This window comes from Oncorhynchus kisutch, linkage group LG17, assembly GCF_002021735.2.
Source record: "Oncorhynchus kisutch isolate 150728-3 linkage group LG17, Okis_V2, whole genome shotgun sequence".
NCBI lineage: Eukaryota > Metazoa > Chordata > Actinopteri > Salmoniformes > Salmonidae > Oncorhynchus > Oncorhynchus kisutch.
In genome coordinates this window covers 77,036,978-77,052,140 of record NC_034190.2, presented here as the reverse complement: position 1 = coordinate 77,052,140, position 15,163 = coordinate 77,036,978, and positions in this window count along the sequence as shown.

The following is a 15,163-nucleotide window of genomic DNA, read 5'->3' as shown; positions in this document are numbered from 1 at the left end:
GCCAAATGTATGACCTTATTAGAGACACATATTTCCCTCAGATTAAACAGATCCACAAAGAATTTGAAGACAAATCCAATCTTGATAAACTCCCATATCTACTGGGTGTAATACCACAGTGATCCATCACAGCAGCAAGATGTGTGACCTGTTGCCACAAGAAAATGGCAAACAGTGAAGCACAAACACCGTTGTAAATACAACCTACAGTATATTTATCTGTTTATTTATTTTTTCTTTCATACTTCAACACTCTACATTCACAATAATATAATTATGAGTGTAATGTTTACTGTTCATACATTTATTATTGTTTATTTCTCTTGTTTATTTCCTGTCAATTTCACTTGCTTTGGCAATGTAAACATCTGTTTCCCATGCCAATAAAGCCCTTTGAAATGAATTGAATTGAGAGAGAAAGAGAGAGAGATAAAGAGAGGGGGGGTGAGAGAGCGAGAGAGAGAGAGAGAGAGAGAGACAGAGTGAGAGGGGGGGAGAAAGAGAGACACTCCCATTCAGACTAGCTCTGTGCAATATGAGGGTGTTTGACAGGTGTCAGTCTCAAAAGTCACTCTGAAGACTCCCATTCCTCCCTCTTTCACATCTCACCACGTCACACTGTAAGAAATGGCTTTGAAACCCCACAGAGTTGGTGAGGGATTCTCACAAGACATTAGGCATTTCATGTTTTCTTCTTCTCTATATAATAAAAACATTAAGCAAGGTAGGAGAATTGAGCTGTTACTGCAAGCTTAGAGATCTGCTTTGGGCTGTTTGACTTAACGGAGATAGAGGTGAGATGGTCAACACTGTGTCAGGCGGCATGTCAACAACATGCTCGTGTTATTATTTCTCACTGCAGGGCATGTCAACTCAACACCTCTGCAGCAGGTTGGCGAAGTTCTCTCTGGACTTTGTGTGTGTGTGTGTGTGTGTGTGTGTGGTGTGTGTGTGTGTGTGTGTGTGTGTGTGTGTGTGTGTGTGTGTGTGTGTGTGTGTGTGTGTGTGTGTGTGTGTGTGTGTGTGTGTGTGTCTGTGTGTGTGTGTGTCTGTGTGTGTGTGTGTCTGTGTGTGGTGTGTGTGTGTGTGTGTGTGTGTGTGTGTGTGTGTGTGTGTGTGTGTGTGTGTGTGTGTGTGTGTGTGTGTATAGCCCACGTTGACATATGTAGCTTGATGAAAGCCAGTCAATCACCCAGAAAATATACCTCTCTATTGATATCACATAAATGATTAAGCATTTCACACATGTTATCCAGATACTGACTGTCAGCACTTGATGGTCTATAGCAGCTTCCCACCAAAGTGGAACTCACCCTGTAAAATACTACTTGAGTAAAAGTCTAAAAGTATTTGGTTTTACATGTACTTAACTATCAAAAGTAAAAGTACAAATAATTTAAAATTCCTTTTTTAAGCAACCAGACGGCACAATTGTCTTGTTTTTTAAATGTACATATTGCCGGAGATCACGGCTGGCGAGAAGATGAGGAAATCCACCCGTTCCCACGCTTCACAGGATTCGGAGAACCCTTTATGGACGGGCAAAAGGCAGGACAACTTGAGCCTGTTGCTCTCGCTGCCAGGTGCAGGCCTCCGACAGATAGAGAAGCCCCGCTTGATCCAGAGCAGGGATGGAAAGTTGGCGATGACGACTTTGAAATCGTAATAGTAGGCACTGCGGCTGCAGACACAGGCACCCCCAGCGACGAAGGTGCAGGAAGATCAGGCTCCAGAATATCAAAACTAATCGTTGTTTGTATCCCCTCCGGGCCTCTCCTAGGGAATGTAGACTGCTTTGCGGGAGGCCTCTGTCTTCTCGTGACATGTGACCATCGTTGAATGCCTTGCTCCTCTTGCTGTGCTCCTTTGACTCAGCTATTAGATGGGGGAGCTCCGGCAACACCGGCCAATCGAACAGTGACAAACAACAAGGCAGAGATGCATCCAACAAGCGCAAACAACATCCAGCCACCGGTGTAGAACATGTAAACATTCCACTCTGCGGTTTCCCTAGTTTTTTTTATGTCGGCTGACGACCTGCGTGATCAAGGAAGCCACCTCAGGTTTATAATCCTCGGCAATCAAACAATTGCCGCAGTTTGTCCAGAAACAAAGCGTAGTAGATACAGCTCCTACAGCTCTGGAAACATTCATTTATTTCTCCAGACAAAGAGGGTTCCATTGCAAAACTCATCTGGTACCAACTTCGATAGTGTGATGCTAGCAGTTTAGCATCTCTGTTATGCAGGCTGTCTGTTAAGCGGGACGTTGCTAACCACATCGCAGAATCCACGCAAACACAAGTTCGGTATTCGTTTTAATGAATATCGTTTTTGTTTTAATCAAAAATCACAAACCGAGTGATTCCAGTCTACAGTGTTCACACTCTGAGTGTGGTTTGTAATCTGAGATGGTTTAATGTGTGGTTTGTAATCTGAGATTGTTTAATGTGTGGTTTGTAATCTGAGATGGTTTAATGTGTGGTTTGTAATCTGAGATTGTTTAATGTGTGGTTTGTAATCTGAGATGTTTTACTGTGTGGTTTGTGACCATGCAAAGAAACTAAACATCTCTACTGACCATGCCAAGAAACTAAACATCCCTACTGACCATGTCAAGAAACTAAACATCTCTACTGACCATGTCAAGAAACTAAACATCCCTACTGACCATGCCAAGAAACTAAACATCTCTACTGACCATGCCAAGAAACTAAACATCTCTACTGACCATGTCAAGAATCTAAACATCTCTACTGACCATGCCAAGAAACTAAACATCCCTACTGACCATGTCAAGAATCTAAACATCTCTACTGACCATGCCAAGAAACTAAACATCCCTACTGACCATGCCAAGAAACTAAACATCCCTACTGACCATGCCTAGAAACTAAACATGGAAAACTGTGTGTGTGCTTGTGCATGTGCTGCTTGTTTGTGTGTGTGTGTGCGTGTTCGTGTGTGTGTGTTCGTGTGTGTGTGTGTGTGTGTGGGTGGGGGGGGGGGGTTGATAAGCAGTTTCAGGCTCCCAGGGTTGGGTGATGGGATTTGATTAGAGCTGTGGAAGTGAGTGCTGTGGGTTTACCAGAGATCAGGGTAGTAGGAGGGGAGAAAATCTACTCCAGCCCCAGTTGCTTGTCCAGGGTTGGGTAGATGGTGGTGGTGGTAGAGGTGGAGGGGAGACATACCATACACACATTGAGGAACACACACACAGGAGGAGGTGGTGGGTCATTGGGATTATTGCAGGGCGATTCAGCTGTTTATTATTCTTTCTGTAACATCTGAACCTGGAGAATGAGCCTGGAGCTGCCTGGGATCAATGTAGAGGTTCACCAGAGCACAGAGAGACATGCACTTTGTGTGTGTGTGTGTGTGTGTGTGTGTGTGTGTGTGTGTGTGTGTGTGTGTGTGTGTGTGTGTGTGTGTGTGTGTGTGTGTGTGTGTGTGTGTGTGTGTGTGTGTGTGTGTGTGTCTACAGGCTCAGAACAGACACACATCAGGGGTCACTCACACAATTTAACAGACACATATGAGGTTTACCGCTGCCTAAAGTGAAGAGGCTAGTTCCAGATTAATGCCTAAAGTGACAAGGCTAGTTCACAGATTAATGCCTAAAGTGACAAGGCTAGTTCACAGATTAATGCCTAAAGTGACAAGGCTAGTTCACAGATTAATGCTAAAGTGACAAGGCTAGTTCATAGATTAATCCCTAAAGTGACAAGGCTAGTTCAAGATTAATCGCCTAAAGTGACAAGGCTAGTTCACAGATTAATGCCTAAAGTGACAAGGCTAGTTCACAGATTAATGCCTAAAGTGACAAGGCTAGTTCACAGATTAATGCCTAAAGTGACAAGGCTAGTTCACAGATTAATGCCTAAAGTGACAAGGCTAGTTCACAGATTAATGCCTAAAGTGACAAGGCTAGTTCACAGATTAATGCCTAAAGTGACAAGGCTAGTTCACAGATTAATGCCTAAAGTGACAAGGCTAGTTCACAGATTAATGCCTAAAGTGACAAGGCTAGTTCATAGATTAATCCCTAAAGTGACAAGGCTAGTTCACAGATTAATGCCTAAAGTGACAAGGCTAGTTCACAGATTAATGCCTAAGGTGACAAGGCTAGTTCACAGATTAATGCCTAAAGTGACAAGGCTAGTTCACAGATTAATGCCTAAAGTGACAAGGCTAGTTCACAGATTAATGCCTAAAGTGACAAGGCTAGTTCATAGATTAATCCCTAAAGTGACAAGGCTAGTTCACAGATTAATGCCTAAAGTGACAAGGCTAGTTCACAGATTAATGCCTAAAGTGACAAGGCTAGTTCACAGATTAATGCCTAAAGTGACAAGGCTAGTTCACAGATTAATGCCTAAAGTGACAAGGCTAGTTCACAGATTAATGCCTAAAGTGACAAGGCTAGTTCACAGATTAATGCCTAAAGTGACAAGGCTAGTTCACAGATTAATGCCTAAAGTGACAAGGCTAGTTCACAGATTAATGCCTAAAGTGACAAGGCTAGTTCACAGATTAATGCCTAAAGTGACAAGGCTAGTTCACAGATTAATGCCTAAAGTGACAAGGCTAGTTCATAGATTAATCCCTAAAGTGACAAGGCTAGTTCACAGATTAATGCCTAAAGTGACAAGGCTAGTTCACAGATTAATGCCTAAAGTGACAAGGCTAGTTCACAGATTAATGCCTAAAGTGACAAGGCTAGTTCACAGATTAATGCCTATAGTTTATCTTCACACTTCTAATAGATGACGAGAATAAAGAGCTTTCAATTTTTTTAACCAGGCAAGTCAGTTAAGAACAAATTCTTATTTACAGTGACAGCCAAACCCAGACAACGCTGGGCAAATTGTGCACCGCCCTACGGGATGCTCAATTGTGGGCGGTTGTTATACAGCCTGGAATTGAACCATGGTCTGTAGTGATGCTTCTATCACCGAGATGCAGTGCCTTAGACCACTGTGCTACTAGGTGGCTAGTTTAGATGGTTACCGTGGCTTTATTTTAGGTTTTTGAGGCACTTCCTTGCTTTTCTCGTTGAAAACACCGGCAGCATTTCATGAAACATTAACGGCAGTTCGAGACAAGAGAAAGGTTGTTTTTGTATTTCAAAAATTACATTAAAATAACTTTTACTGGCAACCGTGGTGATACCAAATGGTCGAGAGAAAATGATTATGGTTCAGAAAGAAAACATATGTGTTTAAATTAGAAAATGATAAAAACATGGGTGGCAGGTAGCCCAGCGGTTAAGAGCGTTGGGCCAGTAACTGAAAGATTAGCTGACAATGTGACATATCTGTAAATGTGCCCTTGAGCAAGGCACTTTACCCTAACTTCTCCTGTAAATTGTTCTGTTTAAGAGTGTCTGCTGACCAGGGCATGCTGCACATTGACTATCTCTACATTGTTTCTAGATGGAACTGATAAAGGAGTCAATTACAATCCAGCGTTGGGATTTCTTGCGGTCGTTGTTAAGACGTTAATGTGTGGAGCAGGGTTATCAAACTCATTCCATGGAGAGCCTAGTGTCTACTGGTTTTTGCTTTTTCCTTTCAACGTCTAGGTCTGTCCATCTTTGGGTAACAGGATGGACGTGTTATGCTCTACCCGCTCAGTTTTCCACCACAAAACACCAGAACATGCCCCCAAACAGTAGAACCAGCTCACCTGATGGAACTCTGTGATTTGGAGATTAGATGTTCAATGTTTCTTTCTGATTTTTTATGTTTTAATTAGTAGTTTCACCATATTAAAATGAGAGTTCAGTTCAGGTAACAGAGTTGACCTTAAAAGGAGGGACAAATGTAAATGAATCAATAATGAATCAAATGATCTAATCTTCAGAAATGGCTTGTCAAAGCAACAAAATAACTTTACAATTATGGGGAAACTTGGAGACATTTAGGGATTAAGTGGGTTAAAATTCCTAGAAGTGATAGAGGGTTGACTGAGGTCTATGTCAAAATGCTGAATTTTGACAGTTTAGTAAGCCTGTGATCATATGTATCAAACCATTTAATTATCCATGTGGTCTAAATTAATTAAAGGGCACTTCGTTTAAAGCGGCAATTTGTCACTTTTTGTGCAACCTGACCAAATCCACATAGAAATGTGAGTTATAGATATGTCATTCTCATAGAAAGCAAGTCTAAGAAGCGGTAGATCTGTTCTATGTGAGCTATTTCTATCCTTTACCATGCTTAAGTTTGTTTTTTGCATCTTATACTTTAGGTTTTGTACACCAACTTCAAAGAGCTGAAAATACAATATTTTGTGGTTATGCAAAATATGTTTCATAGCAGTTTTGATGGTACAATGATTATCTACACGATACTTGCTTGTTTTGTCACATAAACTATCAAAGGGACACAATAGGCTCTTATTTCGTGGAATGACCCGTTGATTATTATTATTGTTAAATTTCTCTTGAACTTCTACCCAGTGATGGTTTCCATGGATACAACACAACACTGGGGCTTTTGATGATTCTGTGAATGGAGCTGGAAGAGCAATTTTAATAGCTCAACAGAATTGGTTCATGTACATCAGTCCCCTTCAGCTTTCTATTGGTATTTGTATTATGGATCCCCATTGACTATGCAACAGAGTAGTGTCCATTTGAGAGAACGAGAGAGAGAGAGAGAGAGAGAGAGAGAGAGGGAGAGAGAGAGAGAGAGAGAGAGAGAGAGAGAGAGAGAGAAGGCTCCAGACCAGACCCGTAATGCTGGCCAGCACAGCACAGTGTATTTATGCGTGCCTAATGGAACCCTGTTACCTACATAGTGCACTTATTTTGATTAGAGCCCTATGAACCCTGGTCAAAAGTAGTGCAGCAGTTTTGGGACACATCAAGAGAGAGATAGAGCTTGATCCAGGACCCTCGATGCAAAACATTCCAGCCCAGTCCCAGTTATAGCTGTAGTACATCTCTCTGCTCTGGTGGACCAGATGAATAATTGATGGATGACTATTTGGGAACTAAATTACATGGATATTACTGGGACTGAGGCTGGGACTCATGGAGCAGAGAATCTCTCTCTGAGACACTGGAGAGACTGATATACTGTCAGAGAAACTGAAGACTGGCAGATTGGAAGAAAGACTGTCAGATTGACTGAGAGACTGTAAGAGAGACTAAGAGACTGTCAGATTGACTGAGAGACTGTAAGAGAGACTAAGAGTCAACAAACAGGTCACTGACCATCTCGAATCCCACCGTACCTTCTCCGCTGTGCAATCTGGTTTCCGAGCCGGTCATGGGTGCACCTCAGCCACACTCAAGGTACTCAACGATATCATAACCGCCATCGATAAAAGACAGTACTGTGCAGCCGTCTTTATCGACCTTGCCAAGGCTTTCGACTCTGTCAATCACCATATTCTTATCGGCAGACTCAGGAGCCTCGGTTTTTCGGATGACTGCCTTGCCTGGTTCACCAATTACTTTGCAGACAGAGTTCAGTGCGTCAAATCGGAGGGCATGCTGTCTGGTCCTCTGGCAGTCTCTATGGGGGTGCCACAGGGTTCAATTCTCGGGCCGACTCTTTTCTCTGTGTATATCAATGATGTTGCTCTTGCTGCGGGCGATTCCCTGATCCACCTCTACGCAGACGACACCATTCTATATACTTTCGGCCCGTCTTTGGACACTGTGCTATCTAACCTCCAAACAAGCTTCAATGCCATACAACACTCCTTCCGTGGCCTCCAACTGCTCTTAAACGCTAGTAAAACCAAATGCATGCTTTTCAACCGGTCGCTGCCTGCACCCGCATGCCCGACTAGCATCACCACCCTGGATGGTTCCGACCTAGAATATGTGGACGTCTATAAGTACCTAGGTGTCTGGCTAGACTGCAAACTCTCCTTCCAGACTCATATCAAACATCTCCAATCGAAAATCAAATCAAGAGTCGGCTTTCTATTCCGCAACAAAGCCTCCTTCACTCACGCCGCCAAGCTTACCCTAGTAAAACTGACTATCCTACCGATCCTCGACTTCGGCGATGTCATCTACAAAATGGCTTCCAACACTCTACTCAGCAAACTGGATGCAGTTTAACACAGTGCCATCCGTTTTGTCACTAAAGCACCTTATACCACCCACCACTGCGACTTGTATGCTCTAGTCGGCTGGCCCTCGCTACATATTCGTCGCCAGACCCACTGGCTCCAGGTCATCTACAAGTCCATGCTAGGTAAAGCTCCGCCTTATCTCAGCTCACTGGTCACGATGGCAACACCCATCCGTAGCACGCGCTCCAGCAGGTGTATCTCACTGATCATCCCTAAAGCCAACACCTCATTTGGCCGCCTTTCGTTCCAGTACTCTGCTGCCTGTGACTGGAACGAATTGCAAAAATCGCTGAAGTTGGAGACTTTTATCTCCCTCACCAACTTCAAACATCAGCTATCTGAGCAGCTAACCGATCGCTGCAGCTGTACATAGTCCATACTGTTTTTATTTATTTATTTACTTTTCTGCTCTTTTGCACACCAATATCTCTACCTGTACATGACCATCTGATCATTCATCACTCCAGTGTTAATCTGCAAAATTGTAATTATTTGCCTACCTCCTCATGCCTTCTGCACACATTGTATATAGACTCCCCCTTTGTTTTCTACTGTGTTATTGACTTGTTAATTGTTTACTCCATGTGTAACTCTTTGTTGTCTGCTCACACTGCTATGCTTTATCTTGGCCAGGTCGCAGTTGTAAATGAGAACTTGTTCTCAACTAGCCTACCTGGTTAAATAAAGGTTAAATAAAAAATAAAAAAATAAAAAAAAGAGACTGGCAGTGAGACTGAAAAACTGGCAGAGAGACTGAGAGACTGTCAGATTGACTGAGAGACTGTATGAGAGACTGAGACTGTCAGATTGACTGATAGACTGTTGGATTGGCTGAGAGACTGTCAGATTGAGTGAGAGACTGTCAGAGAGACTGGGAGATTGTCAGAGAGACTGAGAGACTGAATTACATGGAGATTACTGGGACTGAGGCTGGGACTCATGGAGCAGAGCATCTCTCTCTGAGACACTGGAGAGACTGATATACTGTCAGAGATACTGAAGACTGGCAGATTGGCTGAAAGACTGTCAGAGAGACTGTCAGAGAGACTAAGAGACTGTCAGATTGACTGAGAGACTGTCAGAGAGACTGAGAATGTCAGATTGACTGATAGACTGTTGGATTGGCTGAGAGACTGTCAGATTGAGTGAGAGACTGTCAGAGAGACTGGGAGATTGTCAGAGAGACTGAGAGACTGAATTACATGGAGATTACTGGGACTGAGGCTGGGACTCATGGAGCAGAGCATCTCTCTCTGAGACACTGGAGAGACTGATATACTGTCAGAGAAACTGAAGACTGGCAGATTGGCTGAAAGACTGTCAGATTGACTGAGAGACTGTCAGAAAGACTGTCAGAGAGACTGTCAGAGAGACTGAGAGACTGTCAGATTGACTGAGAGACTGTCAGAGAGACTGAGATACTGAATTACATGGAGATTACTGGGACTGAGGCTGGGACTCATGGAGCAGAGCATCTCTCTCTGAGACACTGGAGAGACTGATATACTGTCAGAGAAACTGAAGACTGGCAGATTGGCTGAAAGACTGTCAGAGAGACTGTCAGAGAGACTAAGAGACTGTCAGATTGACTGAGAGACTGTCAGAGAGACTGAGAATGTCAGATTGACTGATAGACTGTTGGATTGGCTGAGAGACTGTCAGATTGAGTGAGAGACTGTCAGAGAGACTGGGAGATTGTCAGAGAGACTGAGAGACTGAATTACATGGAGATTACTGGGACTGAGGCTGGGACTCATGGAGCAGAGCATCTCTCTCTGAGACACTGGAGAGACTGATATACTGTCAGAGAAACTGAAGACTGGCAGATTGGCTGAAAGACTGTCAGAGAGACTGTCAGAGAGACTAAGAGACTGTCAGATTGACTGAGAGACTGTCAGAGAGACTGAGAATGTCAGAGAGACTGAGAGACTGTCAGAGAGACTGAGAGTGTCAGAGAGACTAAGAATGTCAGATAGACTGAGAGACTGTTAGAGAGACAAATTAGAGATGAGAAGGAGGGTAGTGTCATTCAGAGTTGCCTCTGCCTCTCTCTGCCTCTTTCTCCCCTCCCTCCCTCCCTCCCTCCCTCCGCCTTTCTTTTCAGGACATCCTGATGTGACCTTCGTTTCAGCGACGGCATCTGTGTGTGCTGCTTTACTGAGGCTAGTGTTGTACCATGTTCTGCAATGTCTAGAATAGATCATTTCAATATTTTTTTATGCATAATAACATGTACAGTGGGGCAAAAAAGTATTTAGTCAGCCACCAATTGTGCAAGTTCTCCCACTTAAAAAGATCAGAGAGGCCTGTAATTTTCATCATAGGTACACTTCAACTATGACAGACAAAATGAGAAAAAAAATCCAGAAGATCACATTGCAGGATTTTTAATGAATTTATTTGCAAATAATGGTGGAAAATAAGTATTTGGTCACCTACAAACAAGCAAGATTTCTGGCTCTCACAGACCTGTAACTTCTTCTTTAAGAGGCTCCTCTGTCCTCCACTCGTTACCTGTATTAATGGCACCTGTTTGAACTTGTTATCAGTATAAAAGACACCTGTCCACAACCTCAAACAGTCTCACTCCAAACTCCACTATGGCCAAGACCAAAGAGCTGTCAAAGGACACCAGAAACAAAATTGTAGACCTGCACCAGGCTGGGAAGACTGAATCTGCAATAGGTAAGCAGCTTGGTTTGAAGAAATCAACCTTGGGAGCAATTATTAGGAAATGGAAGACATACAAGACCACTGATAATCTCCCTCGATCTGGGGCTCCACGCAAGATCTCACCCCGTGGGGTCAAAATGATCACAAGAACGGTGAGCAAAAATCCCAGAACCACATGGGGGAACCTAGTGAATGACCTGCAGAGAGCTGGGACGCAAGTAACAAAGCCTACTATCAGTAACACACTACGCCGCCAGGGACTCAAATCCTGCAGTGCCAGACGTGTTCCCCTGCTTAAGCCAGTACATGTCCAGGCCCATCTGAAGTTTGTTAGAGAGCATTTGGATGATCCAGAAGAAGATTGGGAGAATGTCATATGGTCAGATGAAACCAAAATATAACTTTTTGGTAAAAACTCAACTTGTCGTGTTTGGAGGACAAAGAATGCTGAGTTGCATCCAAATAACACCATACCTACTGTGAAACATGGGGGTGGAAACATCATGCTTTGGGGCTGTTTTTCTGCAAAGGAACCAGGACGACTGATCCGTGTAATGAAAAGAATGAATGGGGCCATGTATCGTGAGATTTTGAGTGAAAACCTCCTTCCATCAGCAAGGGCATTGAAGATGAAACGTGGCTGGGTCTTTCAGCATGACAATGATCCCAAACACACCGGGCAACGAAGGAGTGGCTTCGTAAGAAGCATTTCAAGGTCCTGGAGTGGCCTAGCCAGTCTCCAGATCTCAACCCCATGGAAAATCTTTGGAGGGAGTTGAAAGTCTGTGTTGCCCAGCAACAGCCCCAAAAAATCACTGCTCTAGAGGAGATCTGCATGGAGGAATGGGCCAAAATACCAACAACAGTGTATGAAAACCTTGTGAAGACTTTTGACCTCTGTCATTGCCAACAAAGGGTATATAACAAAGTATTGAGATAAACTTTTGTTATTGACCAAATACTTATTTTCCACCATCATTTGCAAATAAATTCATTAAAAATCCTACAATGTGATTTTCTGGATTTCTTTTTCTCATTTTGTCTGTCATAGTTGAAGTGTACCTATGATGACAATTACAGGCCTCTCTCATCTTCTTAAGTGGGAGAACTTGCACAATTGGTGGCTGACTAAATACTTTTTTGCCCCACTGTATCTTACAACCTCTGTTGCATTCTTTTATTTGTGTGTGTGTTGCTGTGTGTGTGCACGTGTATGTGTGTGTGTGTTTTCCTTTTTCCTATAGTATCTGTGACAGCCAACGTTCTGACCTTAGTTCTGTTGTTATGTCTTTGTTTTAGGTTGGTCAGGGCGTGAGTTGAGTGGGTTGTCTATGTTCGTTTTACTCTGTTGTGTTTTGCGTTTAGCCTGGTATGGTTCTCAATCAGAGGCAGGTGTCGTTAGTTGTCTCTGATTGAGAATCATACTTCGGTAGCCTTTTCCCACCTGTTTTGTGGGTGATTATTTTCTGTGTGTTCCACACGGAACTGTTTCGGTTTTATTATTTCACGTTGTTATTTTGTATTTTTCAGTGTTCTATTAAAAGAATCATGAACATTTACCACGCTGCGCATTGGTCCTCCGATCCTTCCTACTACTCCTCGACAGAGGAGGAAGAAGACCGTTACAGTATCTGTATAATTTCATGTATCAGAGGCAGCTGGTCTGAAATAGGAACCATGATGAGAGAAGACAGAATGGGAATGTATATGCATTCATATTGTCATTTCTTCTCATTCATATAACATGGCTCCTTGAATTGAAATCATGCCTTCCAGGGTTGAATGTGAGATGTGGATTGAAGGAGAGGAGAGAGGGAGCTGAAGCATTTATCTCGTCCTTTCTGTTGGTCAGCAAAGTGCTCAAAGAGGAAGAAAAAAGGAAAGAAGGATAAAGCTGATCAAGAAGAAGAGAAACCATTTGCCTCAGAATGTGCTTTGTACATCTGTCTACCCATGGCTACAGTTAATTGTATTTACTGCACTAATAAGGGTCGAACCTCTAGGATTCCTCTATCTTTTTTAAAATCTCTTTTGTATATATTTTTCTTCTTTATGGAACGGCAATAAATCTCTACCAATATAGAGTAGTTGTCAACCAATTTTTATAGTTGGACTCAATGCTAGAAAAAAGTCACATACCAATGTATGAGCTTGATAGTGTGTTGGTGAGGAGAACATGCAGCTATTGAAAGATGCCATTGTTTGTGCTTGGGTTGTCATTGGAGACAGAGATACAGCTGGGATTCGTTGAACAAGAGGCGGCTTTCTGCTTTGTCCAGCCAGAACTTCTAGATCTGTCCAAAAGTTCTAGAACTGTCCAGGGGTTCTAGAGCTGTCCAGGGCTTCTAGATCTGTCCAGGGCTTCTAGAGCTGTCCAGGGGTTCTAGAGCTGTCCAGGGGTTCTAGAGCTGTCCAGGGGCTCAGCCCTAACTCCCACTTCTGGTAATGGAAGTAGTAGAGGGACAGAATAAGAGCAGTTGTGACAGTCTGTGGGGATGTGAGAACTCCCATTCCCTTTTCAACCTGTATGAGTAGTACTCTAACAAGGGTTTAGAGCACATAAAGTGACTTGAGTTGGCTAATAACCAAGTTTGGGACAACAGGCACCAGCAGCATTACTCTACCACTGTCACAGTCCATCCAATATTGTGGATACTATCTCTCTCTCTCTCTCTATCTCTCTCTCTCTCTCTCTCTCTCTCTCTCTCTCCCCCCCATCATCACTCTACTGGGTTCAGCGTGGTCTTGCCTCTACCGTTATTACCGCCGCAGGGTCATTCCATCTGTCTCCCCCTCTCTCTCACACACAATTATTGCCTTGTTTATAAGAAAACTTATATTGCTTCCCAATGGAGTCATGCAGTGTCACAGGACGTGTGTGTGTGTGTGTGTGTGTGTGTGTGTGTGTGTGTGTGTGTGTGTGTGTGTGTGTGTGTGTGTGTGTGTGTGTGTGTGTGTGTGTGTGTGTGTGTGTGTGTGTGTGTGTGTGTGTGCGTGTGTGTGTATTTGTGTGCTGGCGTGTGTCTGTGATACTACCATATCCCTGGATAATATTCCTCCTAGCTGGTCACCTGCATTCCTTCTCTTGACTAACACAGATTTCCCATGAAGAGCAGATGGATCCTTTCATCTGTTAGATTGCATAGATATCAATTGTCTCTTTAAGAATAAAATCTATTTCTGATAAATTTCCCAGAAGTCCTCTCTGGCCTGGAACCATCAATCATGGTAAGGTGGAGTGAGGAGAGGAGCTGTTGATTATTGTAGTGATCATAGTGCCATCCCAAATGACACAATATTCCCTATATAGTGCACTACTTTTGACAAGGTGCCATTTGAAAATGAAACCATGTAGTATGTAGGTCTACTCCAGCATGTTTGTATGGGAGGGAAAGTGTAAGGAACATTATATTTTATTGATTTCTGTTAAACACGATTGCAGAAAGAAAAAAATATTATGTTCTACACTAGAATACACAGTCCCAATTCAACCCTATTCTGAGTACAGAATATAAGGTTCCATTGGAACTAATAGAGTGCAACATACAGACCCACGCTGCTGCTTTTTACTGGTCATTGAAATCTGTTCCCTCTGGTTGTCTAGCTGTGTCTGTCTGTCTGTCTGTCTGTCTGTCTGTCTGTCTGTCTGTCTGTCTGTCTGTCTGTCTGTCTGTCTGTCTGTCTGTCTGTCTGTCTGTCTGTCTGTCTGTCTGTCTGTCTGTCTGTCTGTCTGTCTGTCTGTCTGTCTGGTTGTCTAGCTGTGTCTGTCTGTCTGTCTGTCTGTCTGTCTGTCTGTCTGTCTGTCTGTCTGTCTGTCTGTCTGTCTGTCTGTCTGTCTGTCTGTCTGGTTGTCTAGCTGTGTCTGTCTGTCTGGTTGTCTAGCTGTGTCTGTCTGTCTGTCTGCCTGGTTGTCTAGCTGTGTCTGTCTGGTTGTCTGCCTGGTTGTCTAGCTGTGTCTGTCTGTCTGTCTGTCTGGTTGTCTAGCTGTGTCTGTCTGTCTAGCTGTCTGTCTGTCTGTCTAGCTCTGTCTGTCTGTCTGTCTGTCTGTCTGTCTGTCTGTCTGTCTGTCTGTCTGTCTGTCTGTCTGTCTGTCTGTCTGTCTGTCTGGGTTTAACCTCCCTCGCTCCCTACCTTCCATTCCAGTCTCAGTCACCTGGGGTTTAACCTCCCTCCCTCCCTACCTTCTGTTCCAGTCTCAGTCACCTGGGGTTTAACCTCCCTCCCTCCCTACCTTCCGTTCCAGTCTCAGTCACCTGGGGTTTAACCTCCCTCCCTCCCTACCTTCCGTTCCAGTCTCAGTCACCTGGGTTTAACCTCCCTCCCTCCCTACCTTCCGTTCCAGTCTCAGTCACCTGGGGTTTAACCTCCCTCCCTACCTACCTTCTGTTCCAGTC